The sequence below is a fragment of the Cervus elaphus genome, chromosome 15, assembly GCF_910594005.1.
Source record: "Cervus elaphus chromosome 15, mCerEla1.1, whole genome shotgun sequence".
Classification (NCBI taxonomy): domain Eukaryota; kingdom Metazoa; phylum Chordata; class Mammalia; order Artiodactyla; family Cervidae; genus Cervus; species Cervus elaphus.
The window spans coordinates 32149367-32164876 of NC_057829.1; positions in this window are offsets into that span (position 1 = coordinate 32149367).

A 15510-nucleotide genomic window follows, 5' to 3' on the forward strand; every position below is an offset into this window, starting at 1 on the left:
ACTTCAGTTACTTGTTATTTCTTTCTTTCTTTGCTGTCATTATAATCTACAATTATTTGGTTTTACTTACTTATTTTTGGTGTTTTTTTTTAAATTTCCCTCCACCAGAATAAAAACTCCCTGAGAGTAAAGACCATACCTTTCTTATTTATCAAGTAGCTCCAGTGTCTAGAACACTGGCTGCCATAAATTAACTCAATAAAAATTTGCTAAATAAGGAACTGACAAGGTTCAACATGTGTGAAATTCCAAGAAATTTAGGTAAAGTATTTCAGGTAAGATTGAAAACAAGACTTGGCCAACTTTGTTCTACAAAGGGACAGATAATAAATATTTTCAGCTTTGCAGGCCATACAGTCTCTGTCGTAATTATCCCAATCTTCTGCGATAATGTAAAAGCAACCATGGTAATTTATACACAATGAATAGGAGTGTCCAGATTTGGACCACAGTCATCATTTGCAGACCCTTGTTCTAGATGAACAGATTCTTTGTACAAACCAAAATCCTGGGCTCATACTGTTACTTGTAGGTGTTCAAGAAACGATATATGCATGCATAAATTACATCTGTACTGTCTACTGAGCAGCATATCAGAGGGATTGAGGGTTGCAGACACTAGAACCAGGTTACTTTGTTTAAGTCCTGTCTTCACATATGTGCTTTGTGACCATCGGTAAGTCACTACCCTCTCTGCACTTCTGTTTACTCATCCTTGAAATAGGGATGAAAATACAGTCTACGTCACAGAGGTCAATGAGGATTAAATGAGTTATGTAAACACTTAGAACAGAGCTTGTTACCTGAATACAAGGTGTATTGCATAAATGTAGAATAGGTTCTTGCAAAGCACTTTGCATACATAGTCACATATCCTTCTCATAGAAGGTTAAGTATTATTTCCATTTTATTATCTCAGGGATTCAGAGACACTAGGTAAGATTGCATGGTCACACAACTAGTAAAGTGATAGTATTAGGGGCAGATAAACACATTTAGAAATAAAAAGCTCTGAAAAGAAAGTACAGTGTATTTCTCATACACAATATCAATTCAAAATCAGTTCACTTCAGTTGCTCGGTTGTGTCTGACTCTTTGCAACCCCATGGACTGCAGCATGCCAGAACTCCCTGTCCATCACCAACTCCCAGAGGTTGCTCAAACTCATGTCCATTGAGTCGGTGATGCCATCCAACCATCTCATCCTCCGTCATCCCCTTCTCTTCCTGCCTTCAATCTTTTGCAGCATCAGGGTCTTTCCCAATGAGTCAGATCTTGGCATGAGGTGGCCAAAATATTGGAGTTTCAGCTTCAACATCAGTCCTTTCAGTAAATATTCAGGACTGATTTCCTTTAAGATGGACTGGTTGGATCTCCTTGCAGTCCAAGGGACTCTCAAGAATCTCCTCCAACACCACAGTTCAAAAGCATCAATTCTTTGGTGCTCAGCTTTCTTTATACTCCAACTCTCACATTCATACATGACTACTGGAAAAACCATAGCTTTGACTAGACAAATCTTTGTTGGCAAAGTAAAGTTTCTGCTTTTTAATATGCTGTCTATGTTGGTCATAACTTTTCTTCCAAGGAGCAAGCATCTTTTAATTTCATGGCTGCAGTCACCATCTGCAGTGATTTTGAAGCCCAACATCATAATGTCTGTCACTGTTTCCACTGTTTCCCCATCTATTTGCCATGAAGTGATGAGACCAGGTGATGGAATTCCAGTTGAGCTATTTCAAATCCTAAAAGATGATGCTATGAAAGTGCTGCACTCAATATGCCAGCAAATTTGGAAAACTCAGCAGTGGCCACAGGACTGGAAAAAGTCCATTTTCATTCCAATCCCTAAGAAAGGCAAAGCCAAAGAATGCTCAAACTACTGCACAATTGCACTCATCTCACACGCTAGTAAAGTAATGCTCAAAATTCTCCAAGCCAGGCTTCAGCAATACGTGAACCGTGAACTTCCAGATGAACTTCAAGCTGGTTTTAGAAAAGGCAGAGGAACCAGAGATCAAATTGCCAACATCTGCTGGATCATCAAAAAAGCAAGAGAGTTCCAGAAAAACATCTATTTCTGCTTTATTGACTACGCCAAAGCCTTTGACTGTGTGGATCACAATAAACTGTGGAAAATTCTGAAAGAGATGGAAATACCAGACCACCTGACCTGCCTCTTGAGAAACCTGTATGCAGGTCAGGAAGCAACAGTTAGAACTGGACATGGAACATCAGACTGTTTCCAAATAGGAAAAGGAGTACATCAAGGCTGTATATTGTCACCCTGTTTATTTAACTTTTATGCAGAGTACATCATGAGAAACGCTGGGCTGGAAGAAGCACAAGCTGGAATCAAGATTGCTGGGAGAAATATCAATAACCTCAGATATGCAGATGACACCACCCTTATGGCAGAAAGTGAAGAAGAACTAAAAAGCCTCTTGATGAAAGTGAAAGAGGAGAGTGAAAAAGTTGGCTTAAATCTCAACATTCAGAAAACTAAGATCATGGCATCTGGTCCCATCACTTCATGGAAAATAAATGGGGAAGCAGTGGCTGACTTTATTTTTCTGGGCTTCAAAATCACTGCAGATAGTGACTGCAGCCACAAAATTAAAAGATGCTTACTCCTTGGAAGGAAAGTTATGATCAACCTAGATAGCATATTAAAAAGCAGAGATATTACTTTGCCAACAAAGATCCATCTAGTCAAGGCTATGGTTTTTCCAGTAGTCATGTATGGATGTGAGAGTTGGATTATAAAGAAAGCTGAGCACTGAAGAATAGATGCTTTTGAACTGCGGTGTTGGAGAAGACTCTTGCGAGTGACTTGGACTGCAAGGAGATCCAAACAGCCCATCCGAAAGGAAATCAGTCCTGAGTTTTCTTGGAAGGACTGATGTTGAAGCCAAAACTCCAATATTTTGGCCACCTGATGCAAAGAACTGACTCATTTGAAAAGACCCTGATGCTGGGAAAGATTGAAGGTGGGAGGAGAAGGGGATGATAGAGGATGAGATGGTTGGATGGTATCACCAACTCAGTGGACATGGGTTTGGGTAAACTCCAGGAGTTGGTGATGGACAGGGAGATCTGGCATGCTGCAGTCCATGGGGTTGCAAAAAGTCGGACACAACTGAGTGGCTGAACTGAACTGAACTTCATGGGACTGGATGCCATGATCTTAGTTTTCTGAATGCTGAGTTTTAAGCCAACTTTTTCACTCTCCTTTTTCACTTTCATCAAGAGGCTCTTTAGTTCTTCACTTTCTGCCCTAAGGTTGGTGTCATCTGCATATCTGAGGTTATTGATATTTCTCCCAACAATCTTGATTCCAGCATGTACTTCATCTAGCCTGGCATTCTGCATGATGTACTCTGCATATAAGTCAAATAAGCATGGGTGATAATATACAGCCTTGACGTACTCCTTTCCCGATTTGGAACCAGTATGTTGTTTCATGTCCAGTTCTAACTGTTGCTTCTTGACCTGCGTACAGATTGCTCAGGAGGCAGGTAAGGTGGTCTGGTATTCCCTTCTCTTTAAGAATTTTCCACTGTCTGTTGTGATCCACACAGTCAAAGGCTTTGACATAGTCAATAAAACAGAAGTAGATGTTTTCCTGGAACTCTCCTGCTTTTTCTATGAGCCAACAGATGTTGGCAATTTGATTTTCTGTTCTCCTGCCTTTTCTAAATCCAGCTTGAACATCTGGAAGTTCACAGTTCACATACGTTGAAGCCTGGCTTGGAGAATTTTGAGCCTTACTTTTCTAGTGTGTGAGATGAGTGCAATAGTCCAGTAGTTTGAACATTCTTTGGTAAAATTCAAAATCAAGGTAGCTAATATAGATTAGTGTCTGCAAAGGTTTTAAAACGTGGCTGCAAATACCCCTCTCACTAGGAGGAATCCCTTCCTCTTCAATCTAGATGGATTTGAAACTACTTCAGCTGATACAGCACAATGAAAATGACACTGTGTGACTTCCAAAGGGCTGCTCAGCTTTTGCCTTGTTCACTGGAACATAATATCTCAGAACTCTGAGACACCATGTAAAAATTCCCTGATGCCCACATTTCAAGGATGTCCAAGTCAGGCTCCTGCCATAGGGTCCTTGGGGCTGGAGCCTGGAGACTCATACGAGGTCACAGAGAGGGTGTGACTACTGGATGACTTGGAAGCTAGTCTTACGCACTTGGAAGCAACTCACATACTCCCATCTTGGAATGTCCTTCTGTCCATTGTTCTCACAGTGGGAGGTGTTCCAAGGACACAGCCTTGAGATCATCTGGACTGAATATTTGACGGAACTCAGGGACAAGAGACAAGATAGCAGAGTAGAATAACCTGGGCTTACCTCCTCTCATCAGAACACCAAAATCACATCTAAGTGCTGAACAATCATTAACAAAAAAGACTGGAACCTACCACAAAATATTTTCCACCCAAAGACAAAGAAGCCACAATGAGAAAATAGAAAGTGTGCTTACATGATATAATCAAATTCCATACCCATCTGGTGGGCAACCCACAAACTGGAAAATAATTATATTGGAAAATAGATATATTTTCCCACAGGAGTAAGTTTTGAGCCCCACATCAGATTCCCAGCCTGAGGGTCTGGCATTTGGAGGAGGAGCCCCCAGAGCATTTGGCTTTGAATGCAGGAATGCAGGAGCTCTTAAGTGCAGGAGCTCCTTGGGATGGGAGAAACAGACTCCACTCTTGGAGGACTCACACAAGGTTTCATGTGCACTGGGACCCAAGACAAAGCAGTGACTCCATAAAAACCTGAGTTAGACCTACCTGCAGGTCTTAGGGGATACCCTGGGGAGGTGGGAGTCAGCTATGGCTCACTGTGAGGGCAAGGACGCTGGCGGCAGATACCACATGGAATACTCATCAGCATGAGCTCTCCTGGAGGTTACCATTTTGGCAGTGAGACCAGGTCCCACAAAATAGCCTGCAGGCTCCACTTCTGGGACACCTCACACCAAACAACCAACAGGGTAGAAACACAGCCCCACCCATCAACAGCAGGCTGATGAAAGTAGTCCTGAGCCAACACAGCCCTTGACAAACCCGGCTCAACAGAGGGATAAGACCTAGCTCCACCCACCAATGAGAAGACACCAGTCTTTCCCACCAGAAAGCCTGCACGAGCTCTTGGAACAATCTCACCCACCAGGGAGCAGACACCTGAATCAATAAGAATTATAATCCTGCAGCCTAAGGACAGGGACCACAAACACAGAAAGTTAGACAAAATAAGATGGCAGAGAAATTTATCCCAGAGAAAAAGAACAAAATAAAAGCTCCATAAGAAAAATTAAAAGAAGTGGATATAGGCAATCTGCCAGAAAAATAACTCAGAGAATGAAAGTAAAGATGATTCAGGATCTCAGAAAAAGAATGGAGTCACAGATGAAGAAGATACATGAAATGTTTAATAAAAAGCCAGAAGTTTTACAAAACAAACAAACAGATGAACAATGCAATAATTGAAATGAAAAATACACTAGAAGGAATCAATATCAGAAGAAATGAGGCAGAAAAATGAATAAGTGGGCTGGAAGACAGATTGATGGAAATCACTATTGCAGAATAGAAGAAAGAAAGAAAAATGAAAAGAAATGAGAACAGTCTAAGAGACATCTGAAACAACATTAAATGCACCAACATTTGCACTGGAGGGGTCCCAGAAAGAGTCGAGAAAGAGAAAGGGCTTGAAGAATATTTGAAGGGATAATACCTAAAAAATGTTCCTAACATGGGAAGGGAAATTTTCACTGCAGTTCAGGAAGCAAAGAGAGTTTCATACAGGATAAACCAAGAAGGAACACATCAAAACACATGTTAATCAAAATGACAAAAATTAGAGAAAGGGAAAATATTAAAAGCAAGAAGGGAAAAACAATGAATAACATACAAGGTAACCCCTATAACGTTATAAGCTGATTTCTCAGCAGAAACACTACAGTCTAGAAGGGAGTGGGATGATGTATTTAAAGTGATGAAAGGGAATAAGCTACAACAAAGAATACTCTGACCAGCAAAGTTCTCGTTCAGATTTGACAGGGAAATCAAAAGCTTAACAGACAAGCAAAAGCTTAGAGAATTCAGCACCACTAAAACCAGTTTTATACAAATACTAAAGGAACTTCTCTAGATGGGAAATACAAGAGAAGAAAAAGCCCTACAAAAACACCTCACACCAAACAACCAACAGAGTAGAAATTGTCCCATACAGTTAAGAAAATGGTGATAGGAAAATACATATTGATAATTACCTTAAATGTAAATGGATGAAATGTTCCAACCAAAAAACAAACCAACTGAATAGATTCAAAAACAAGACCCATATATATGCTGTCTATCAGAGACTACCTAGGGAAATATACAGACTGAAAGTTAGGGGGTGGAAAAAGATATCCTATGCAAATGGAAATCAAAAAGCTGGAGTAGCAATATTTATGTCAGACAAAATAGTTTTGAAAATAAAGACTGTTACAGTCTTTATAAAAAAAATAAAGAGACAAGGAAAGATACCACATAATGGTCAAGGGATCAATCCAAGAAGAAGATACAACAATTTTAAATATTTATGCACCCAACGTAGGAGCACCTCAATATATAAAGCAAGTGGTAACAGTCAGTAAAGGGGGAATCAACAGTAAAAAAATAATAGTGGGGTATGTTAACACCCCCACTTGAACCAATGGACAGGTCATCCAGACAGAAAATCAATAAGGAAACACAAGCTTTAAATGACACATTAGACCAGAAAGATTTAATTGATATTTATAGGACATTCCATCCAAAAGCAGCAGAGTACTTTCTTCTCAAGTGCAACATTCTCCAGGACAGATCTCATCTTGGAGCATAAATCAAGCCTCGGTAAATTTAAGAAAATTGAAATCACGTCAAGCATCTTTTCTGACCACAATGCTATGAGATTAAAAATCAATTACAGGAAAAAATTGTAAAAACACACACACATGCAGGGTAAACAATATGCTACTAAATAAACAAGAGATCACTGAAGAAATAAAAGAGAAAAGCAAAACATACATAGAAACAAATGACAATCTAACCACAATGACCCAAAAACCTATGGGATGCAATGAAAGTAGTTCTAAGAGGGAAGTTTATAGCAATACAATCCCACCACAAGAAACAAGAAAAATCTCAAGTAATCAATCTAACCTTATACCTAAAGCAACTAGAGAAAGAAGAATAAAACCCAAAGTTAGTAGAAGAAATGAAATCATAAAAATAAGGGCAGAAATAAATAAAATAGAGACAAGAAACAATGGCAAAGATCAATGAAACTAAAAGCTGATTTTTTGAGAGGATGAATAAAGCTGAGAAACCTTCAGTCAGACTCATCAAGACAAAAAGGGAGAGGACTCAAATCAATAATTAGATATGAAAAGGAGAAGTTACAACTGATACCACAGAAATAAAAAGGATCATGAGAGACTACTACAAGCAACCATATGCCGATAAAATGGACAACCCAGAAGAAATGGACAGATTCTTAGAAAGGTACAACCTTCCAAGACTGAACCAGAAAGAAATAGGAAATATAAACAGGCCAGCCACAAGTAATCAAATTGAAACTGTGATTAAAAATCTTCCAACAGACAAAAGTTCAGGACCAGATGGCTTCACAGGCAAATCCTATCAAACATTTAGAGAAGAGCTAACACCGATCCTTCCTAAACTCTTCCAAAAAATTGCAAAGAAAGGAATACTTCCAAGTTCATTCTACCAGGCCACCATTGCCCTGAAACCAAAACCAAAACCAAACAACAATATCACACACAAAAAGAAAATTACAGACAAATATCACTGATGAACATAGATGCAAAAATCCTTAACAAAATGCTAGCAAACAGAATTCAACAACACATTAAAATGATCATACACCATGATGAAGTGGAATTTATCCCAGGGATGCAAGGATTCTTCAAGGGACACAAATCAATCAATGTGATACACCATGTTAACAAATTGAATAAAAACCATGTAAGCATCTCAATAATTGCAGAAAAAGCTCTTGATAAAATTCAACACCAGTTTATGATAAAAATGTTCCAGAAAGTGGGCATAAAGTGAACTTACTTTAATGTAATAAAGGCTATGTACGACAAGCCCATAGCAAACATCATTCTCAATGGTAAAAAACTGAAAGCATTTCCTCTAAGATCAGGAACCAGACGAGACTGTCGATTCTTGCCAATATTATTCAACATAGCTTTGGAGGTCCTAGCCATGCACTCAGAGAAGAAAAAGAAATAAAAGGAACACAAATTGGAAAAAAAGAAATAAAACTCACTATTTGCAGATGACATGATACTCCACATAGAAAATCCTAAGGATGCTGCCAGAAAACTACTGGTGCTAATCAATGAATTTAGTAAAGTTGCAGGACATAAAATTAATGCACAGAAATCTCTTACATTCCTATACACTAAAATATCAGAAAGAGAACTTAAGGAAACAATCCCATTTTCTATTGCAACAAAAAGAATAAAATACTCAAGAATAAACTTACCTAAGGAGGCAAAAGACCTATACAAAGAAAACTATTAATATAAAATTCTGATGAAAGAAATCAAAGACAACACAAACAGATGTAGAGACATACCATGTTTTGGGATTGGAAGAATCAATACTGTGCAAATGATGAGACACTATCCAAAGCAATCTACAAACTCAATGTAATCCCTATCAAATTATCAATGGCATTTTTCACAGGATTAGAACAAAAAATTTTTACAATTTGTATGTGGTGTGTACTAAGTCACTTCAGTTGTGTTTGACTCTTTGTAATTGTTTGGACTGTAGTCCACCAGGCTCCTCAGTCCATGGGATTCTCCAGGCAAGAATACTGGAGTGGGTTGCCATTTCCTTTTCCAGGGGATTTTCCCAACCCAGGGAGTGACCCCAAGTCTCTTAAGTCTACTGCATAGGCAGATGGGTTTTTTAACACTAGCGCCATCTGGACCCTAAATAGCCAAGGCAATCTTGAGAAAGAAAAACAGAGCTGGAGGAATCAGGTTCCATGATTGCACACTATGCTACAAACCTACAGTAATCAAGCCAATGTGGTACTGGCACAAAAACAGAAATATAGATCAATGGAACATAATAGAAAGCCCAGAGATAACCCTCCACACCTCCACACCTATGGTTACTTAATCTATGACAAAGGAGGCGAGAAAATACAATGGAGAAAAGACTGTCTCTTCAATAAGTGATGCTGGGAAAACTGAATAGCTGCATGCTAAAGAATGAAATAAGAATGCTCCCTAATAGCATACGTAAAAATACATTCAAAATGGAGCAGAGACCTAAATCTAAGGCCAGACCCTATAAAAAATCTTAGAGGAAAACACAGGCAGAACACTCTTTGACATAAACCATGGCAAGATCTTTTCTGACACACCTCCTAGAACAATGATTGGGCTTCCCTGTGGCTCAGATGGTAAAGCGTCTGCCTGCAATGTGGGAGACCCAGGTTCGATCCCTGGGTCAGGAAGATCCCCTGGAGAAGGAAATGGCAACCCACTCAAGTACTCTTGCCTGAAAAACTCCGTGGACTGTCACCTGAGAAGCCTGGTAGGCAACAGTCCATGGAGTCGCAAAAAGTCAGACACGACTGAGCGACTTTACTTTCACTTTTTTCCTAGAACAATAAAGATAAACAAATGGGACCTAATTAAACTTAACAATTTTTGAACAGCAAAGAAACCATAAACAAAAAGAAAAGGCAGCTTTCACAATGGGAGACAATATTTGCAAACTAAACAACTGACAAGGAATTAATCTCCAAAATATACAAACAGCTCATTCAGCTCAATATTAAAAAAAAAAAACACACAATCAAAAAAAATGGATGGAAGACCTAAATAGACATATCTCCAAAGAAAGCATATAGATGACCAACAAACACATGAAAAGACAAATATCTCTAATTATTAGATAAATGCAAATAGAAACTACAATTAGCTATCACCTCACACCAGTCAGAATTGCCTCATCAAAAAGTTTACAAACAGTGCTGGAGAGGGTGTGGAGAAAAAGGAACCCTTTTACACTGCTGGTGGGAATGTAAACTGATACCGCTACTATGGAGACCAGTATGGGGTTTCCTTAAAAACACTAAAGACAAAACTATCATATGACCAGCAGTCCCACTCCTGGGCATATATATAGGGAGAAAACAATTATACCGAAAGATACATGCACCCCAGTGTTCATTGCAGTCTTATTTACGATAGACAGGACATGGAAGCAACCTAAATGTTCACCAACAGAGGAATGGATAAAGAATATATGGTACACATATACAATGGAACATTCAGTGCAGTTCAGTCACTTAGTCGTGTCCGACTCTTTGTGACCCCATGAATCACAGCACACCAGGCCTCCTGTCCATCACCAACTCCCAGAGTTTACTCAAATTCATGCCCATCGAGTTGGTGATGCCATCCAGCCATCTCATCCTCTGTCGTCCCCTTCTCCTCCTGCCCCCAATCCCTCCTAGCATCAGGGTCTTTTCCAATGAGTCAACTCTTTGCATGAGGTGGCCAAAGTATTGGAGTTTCAGCTTCAGCATCAGTCCTTCCAATGAACACCCAGGACAATGGAACATTACTCAGCCATAAAAAGAAACAAAATTGTGCCATTTGGAGAGATGTGGATGGACCTAGAGACTGTCAGAAAGAAGTAAGTCATAAAGAGAAAAACAAATATATATTAATGCATATGTGGAATCTAGAAAAATGGTACATATGAACCCATTGGCAAAGCAGAATAGAGACACAGACATAGAGAACAAACATATGGACACCAAGTGGGAAAGGGAGGAGTGGGATAAATTGGGAGACTGGAATTGACACATATACACCACTTTGTATGAAACTGATAACTAATTAGAACCTACTGAATAGCACAAGGAACTTTATTTGTTGCTATGTGGTGACCTAAATGGGAAGGAAATCCAAAAAAGAGGGGATCTATGTGTGCATATATATGATTCACTTTGCTGTATAACAGAAACTAACATAAATTTGTAAAGCAACTATACTCCAATAATTTTTTTTAAAAAAGACAACTTAATTACAAACTATGCAAGCATATGAATAGCCGTATCTCCCAAGTGATTATACAAGTGGCCAAAATGTGTATGAAATGATGCTCAATATTATTGCTCGTTATGGAAATGCAAGTCAAAACCACCATGAGATACTACTACACATCCACTGCTGCTGCTATTGCTGCTAGTAAGTCACTTCAGTCATGTCCGACTCTGTGCGACCCCATAGACAGCAGCCCACCAAACTCCCCCGTCCCTGGGATTCTCCAGGCAAGAACACTGGAGTGGGTTGCCATTTCCTTCTCCAATGCATGAAAGTGAAAAGTGAAAGTGAAGTCGTTCAGTCGTGTCTGACTCCTTAGCAACCCCAAGGACTGCAGCCTACCAGGCTCCTCCGTCCATGGGATTTTCCAGGCAAGAGTACTGGAGTGGGTTGCCATTGCCTTCTCCAACACATCCACTAGGATGGCATAATCAAGAACACAGGAAATAAAAAGTGTTAGCAAGGATTTGGAAAAATTGGAATCCTCTTACACAACTGACTTACAATAATGCAATCATGGTGGTAAACTCTCTGGCAGGCCCTTAAAAATTCAAACATAAGAGTTTCCACATGACCCAACAATTCCAGTCCTTGGTATATACCCAAGAGAACTGAAAACATGTTTACACAAAAATATTATCCTCAAATGTTCATAGTACCATTATTCATAATAGTCAAAAAGTAGAAACAACCTAAATATCCATCAGTTGATCAATTTATAAACAAAACAGTCATGCAATGGAATGTTATTCATCCATGGAAAGGAATGAAGGATTGATACACTGCCACATGCTCATCCTTGAAAACATCATGCTACATAGAAGAAGTCATTCACCAAGTAACAGATACTATACAATTCCATACGTATGAAATGTTCATTGCAGCACTATTAACAATTGCCAAAACATGAAAGCAACCTAAACAAACATCAACAGAAAAATGGATAAAGAAGATGTGATACACATATACGATGGAATATTACTCAGCCACAAAAAAGAATGAAATAATCAACAAGGATCTACTGCATAGCACAGGGAACTCTAATCAATAATCTGTAATAACCTATATGGGAAAGAATACAAAAAGAATGGATATGTGTATATGTATAGCTGGGGCTTCCCTCATGTCTCAGACAGTAAAGAATCTGCATGCAAGGTAGAAGACCTGGGTTCAGTCCCTGGGTTGGGAAGATCCCCTGGAGGAGGGCATGGCAACCCACTCCAGCATTCTTGCCTGGAGAATCCCCATGGACAGAGGAGCCTGGTGGGCTACCGTCCATGGGGTAGCAAAGAGTTGGACACGACTGAGTGACTAAGCACAGCACATATGTATAGCTGAATCACTTTGCTGAACACTGACGCTAACAACATTGTAAATCAATTATGCTTTAATATAAAATAAAAATTAAATTAAAAAAATGGGACACCCAAGCAACCTCGAGAAACCATACACAGGTGTGTAAGTCAATAGTCCCATCTGAGCCCACATTGGAGTCATTCCTATTCAGGGACCAGACACATAAGTTGAAAGTCTTCAGTTCCCAGTAATGGAGCAACTCAAACATTTAACTCTTTCCAGCTAGGCCCTACATATCATAGAGCAGACAGACCATCCCCACTATGACCTTGGTTCTTGAACCACAGAATACATGAACATGATAAAACAATTGGTGGCTTATGTGACTAAGTTTCAGGGTGATTTATTATCACGTAGACACACAGAAGAGTCTTTTTCCAGATTTTCCTAAACTAGAATTATAGATCCGTTTATCAATACTGGTCTTCCTCCCATATTTCAGTGGCCTCGCTTTGCTGCTTCAAAGTCTTCTGAGTCACCCAGCATTAGAAGGAGCTGGGATCTGAACCCAGAAGTCTTCCTTTGGAGCAGGGCTGCTGACCTTCACATGCTACAAGCAAATCATTTCATTTCTTTGGGTCAGTTTCCTGTTCTAAAATGGTGAACCAAGCCTGCTTTGCAGGACTGCCATGAGAATAATATGATATCATGGGCATAAAACTAATTTCAAGGAATTTAGATTTCAGATCTATGGCAAAAGACCTGGGGCAGAGGATAGTTTTAATCTCCCTGGAATTCTAGTCTCAGAAAGAAGAATATTTGCCCAAACAAATCGACAGTGCTGATGCCACAGCCATCAGAAGAACAAGCACGCTTCTCACCATACACTGGGGGCTCCTGAAAGCTCTGCGTGTGTACGGACATGTGTGCAATTTAATACCGGACCAGTCTGGTGATTTTGAAACAACTCAAGTGTCTGACATGAAAGCGAGTGACAGTACTTGGAACCAGGGCCATGAAATGCAAGTACATTGCAAATCACTCAGTCGTGCTGTCAAGGGAATCGTAGTCACCATATATATTTTCTTAAATGTAGTTTCCCAGCAAACTTTTCATAAAATTCATGACTGTGACTGACCCCTGCTACATGCTTGCCTCCACAGCTTCCCCTTTCCCCTCTAGCATAAGGCACTTGTGGCTGACTGGCTGCTGAATTCCCATTACCAGCACCCTTCTCCCTTTCTACCTCCTTCCAGATGTTCCTGAAAATCGATGCTTGCCATCCCAGCTTCCCATGAAGCTGGGGTAGCCAGTGTCTGTGAGGACTAAGCAGAAATCCTTTGGGAAAGGTCATTTGCAAAATATTTTTCTTTTCCACTACAAGGACACATAAAGTCACAGAAAGCCAGCGCAGGCTTTCTCACTTACCCTTCCTCCTGCCTTGAATGCATAATGGATGCAGCTGCAGCAGCCTCCATGGGACAATGAGGGAGACTCCAAAAGTGGCATCTGCTTTGATTCCTTTGACCCAACCACCTTTCTCTAAGGAAAAAAGAAAAGTCCAATTCGTGTAAGCCACTGGAGCTATATTTTCTTTGGCAGATGCAGAAAGTTCTAATATAAAACTTGTGTCATGAGCAACTGAAGCCTTGCCCCTTGTAAGCAGGTAGCTTTCCCTTCCCTGACCCTTATGATAAAGGTAAAAACAAAAACCCTTGAGTGTAAAGTCACACTAAGAGACCGTGCATTTCTCTGCATCTACTGGTCCAGGACCTCACAAATAGTCCCTCCTGTAAAGCTTTGCCACTCTGCTTAGACCACTACCAAAGCCTCCCTGGGTTTCTTTGGTTCCTAATTCCGGTGCCCTCCCATCCTCTACACTGAAGCCACAGAGGTCTTCCCAAAAGCAAATGTCCATCCATGTCCTCCTGCTGAAGGCAGCGTGTCAGTGCTTGTTCAGGAAAGCCTGAACTTCTCCCCTCTGCTGAGAAGACTCGCCCTGACCTGGCCTCTGTGTTCCTCTCCAGCTTCTGCTTCAGCCAGTTCCTCTGCAGTTTCCCCCGTCTGTTCTTAGCTCTTCAAACTCTCAGCTTGAATTTAAAACCCCTTTTCTGACTATTCTAATCCCTCTGGCTGGCTTACTCAGTCTCCCAGACTTCTCTGCAGTAGACACACACACTCTCTCTCACACACTCTTTCACACTCTCTTTCTCATTCTCTCACACACACTCTCATTCACTCACTCTCACACTCTTTCACACTCTCTTTCTCATACTCTCTCACACTCATACTCTCACACACACTCTCACTCACTCTCTCACACTCTTTTTCACACTCTCTCTCACACACTCTCACTCTCTCACACCCTTTCACACTCTTTTTCACACTCTCTCTCACACACTCTCACTCTCTCACACCCTTTCACACTCTTTCTCATACTCTCTCTCTCACACACACTCTCACTCACTCTCACACTGTTTCACACTCTTTCACACTCTTTCTCATACTCTCTCTCACACTCATACTCTCACACACACTCTCACACTCTTTCACACTCTCATACTCTCTCTCACACACACTCTCTCTCACTCTCTCTCACACACTTTCACACTCTTTTTCACACTCTCTCTCACACACTCTCACTCTCTCACACCCCTTTCACACTCTTTCTCATACTCATTCTCTCTCACACACAGTCTCTCACTCACTCTCCCTCTCACACACTTTCTCTCACACACTCTCACACACACTCTCTCTCATTCTCTCTCTCCATAGCACCCTACACCAGTACTTGGAGCAGCAAACACAGAATACAAGCAAATACCTTTCCCACAAGATGGTAAGCCCCCTAAAGGCAAGGCCTGCATGTATCTTGTTCTCTGTTGTGGTATCAGTACAGGTATTCTGATCAACTCCTACGCACCCCACTGGTGTGGGATGATTCCTTTATTCTAAATAGTATGTGACTGAACACACACCACCAGATGCCAGACAGGTTACTAGCCATATGTACTCACAGAGAAGAGGAGGAGGATGCCACAAGCCAGGTAGGACCATGCAA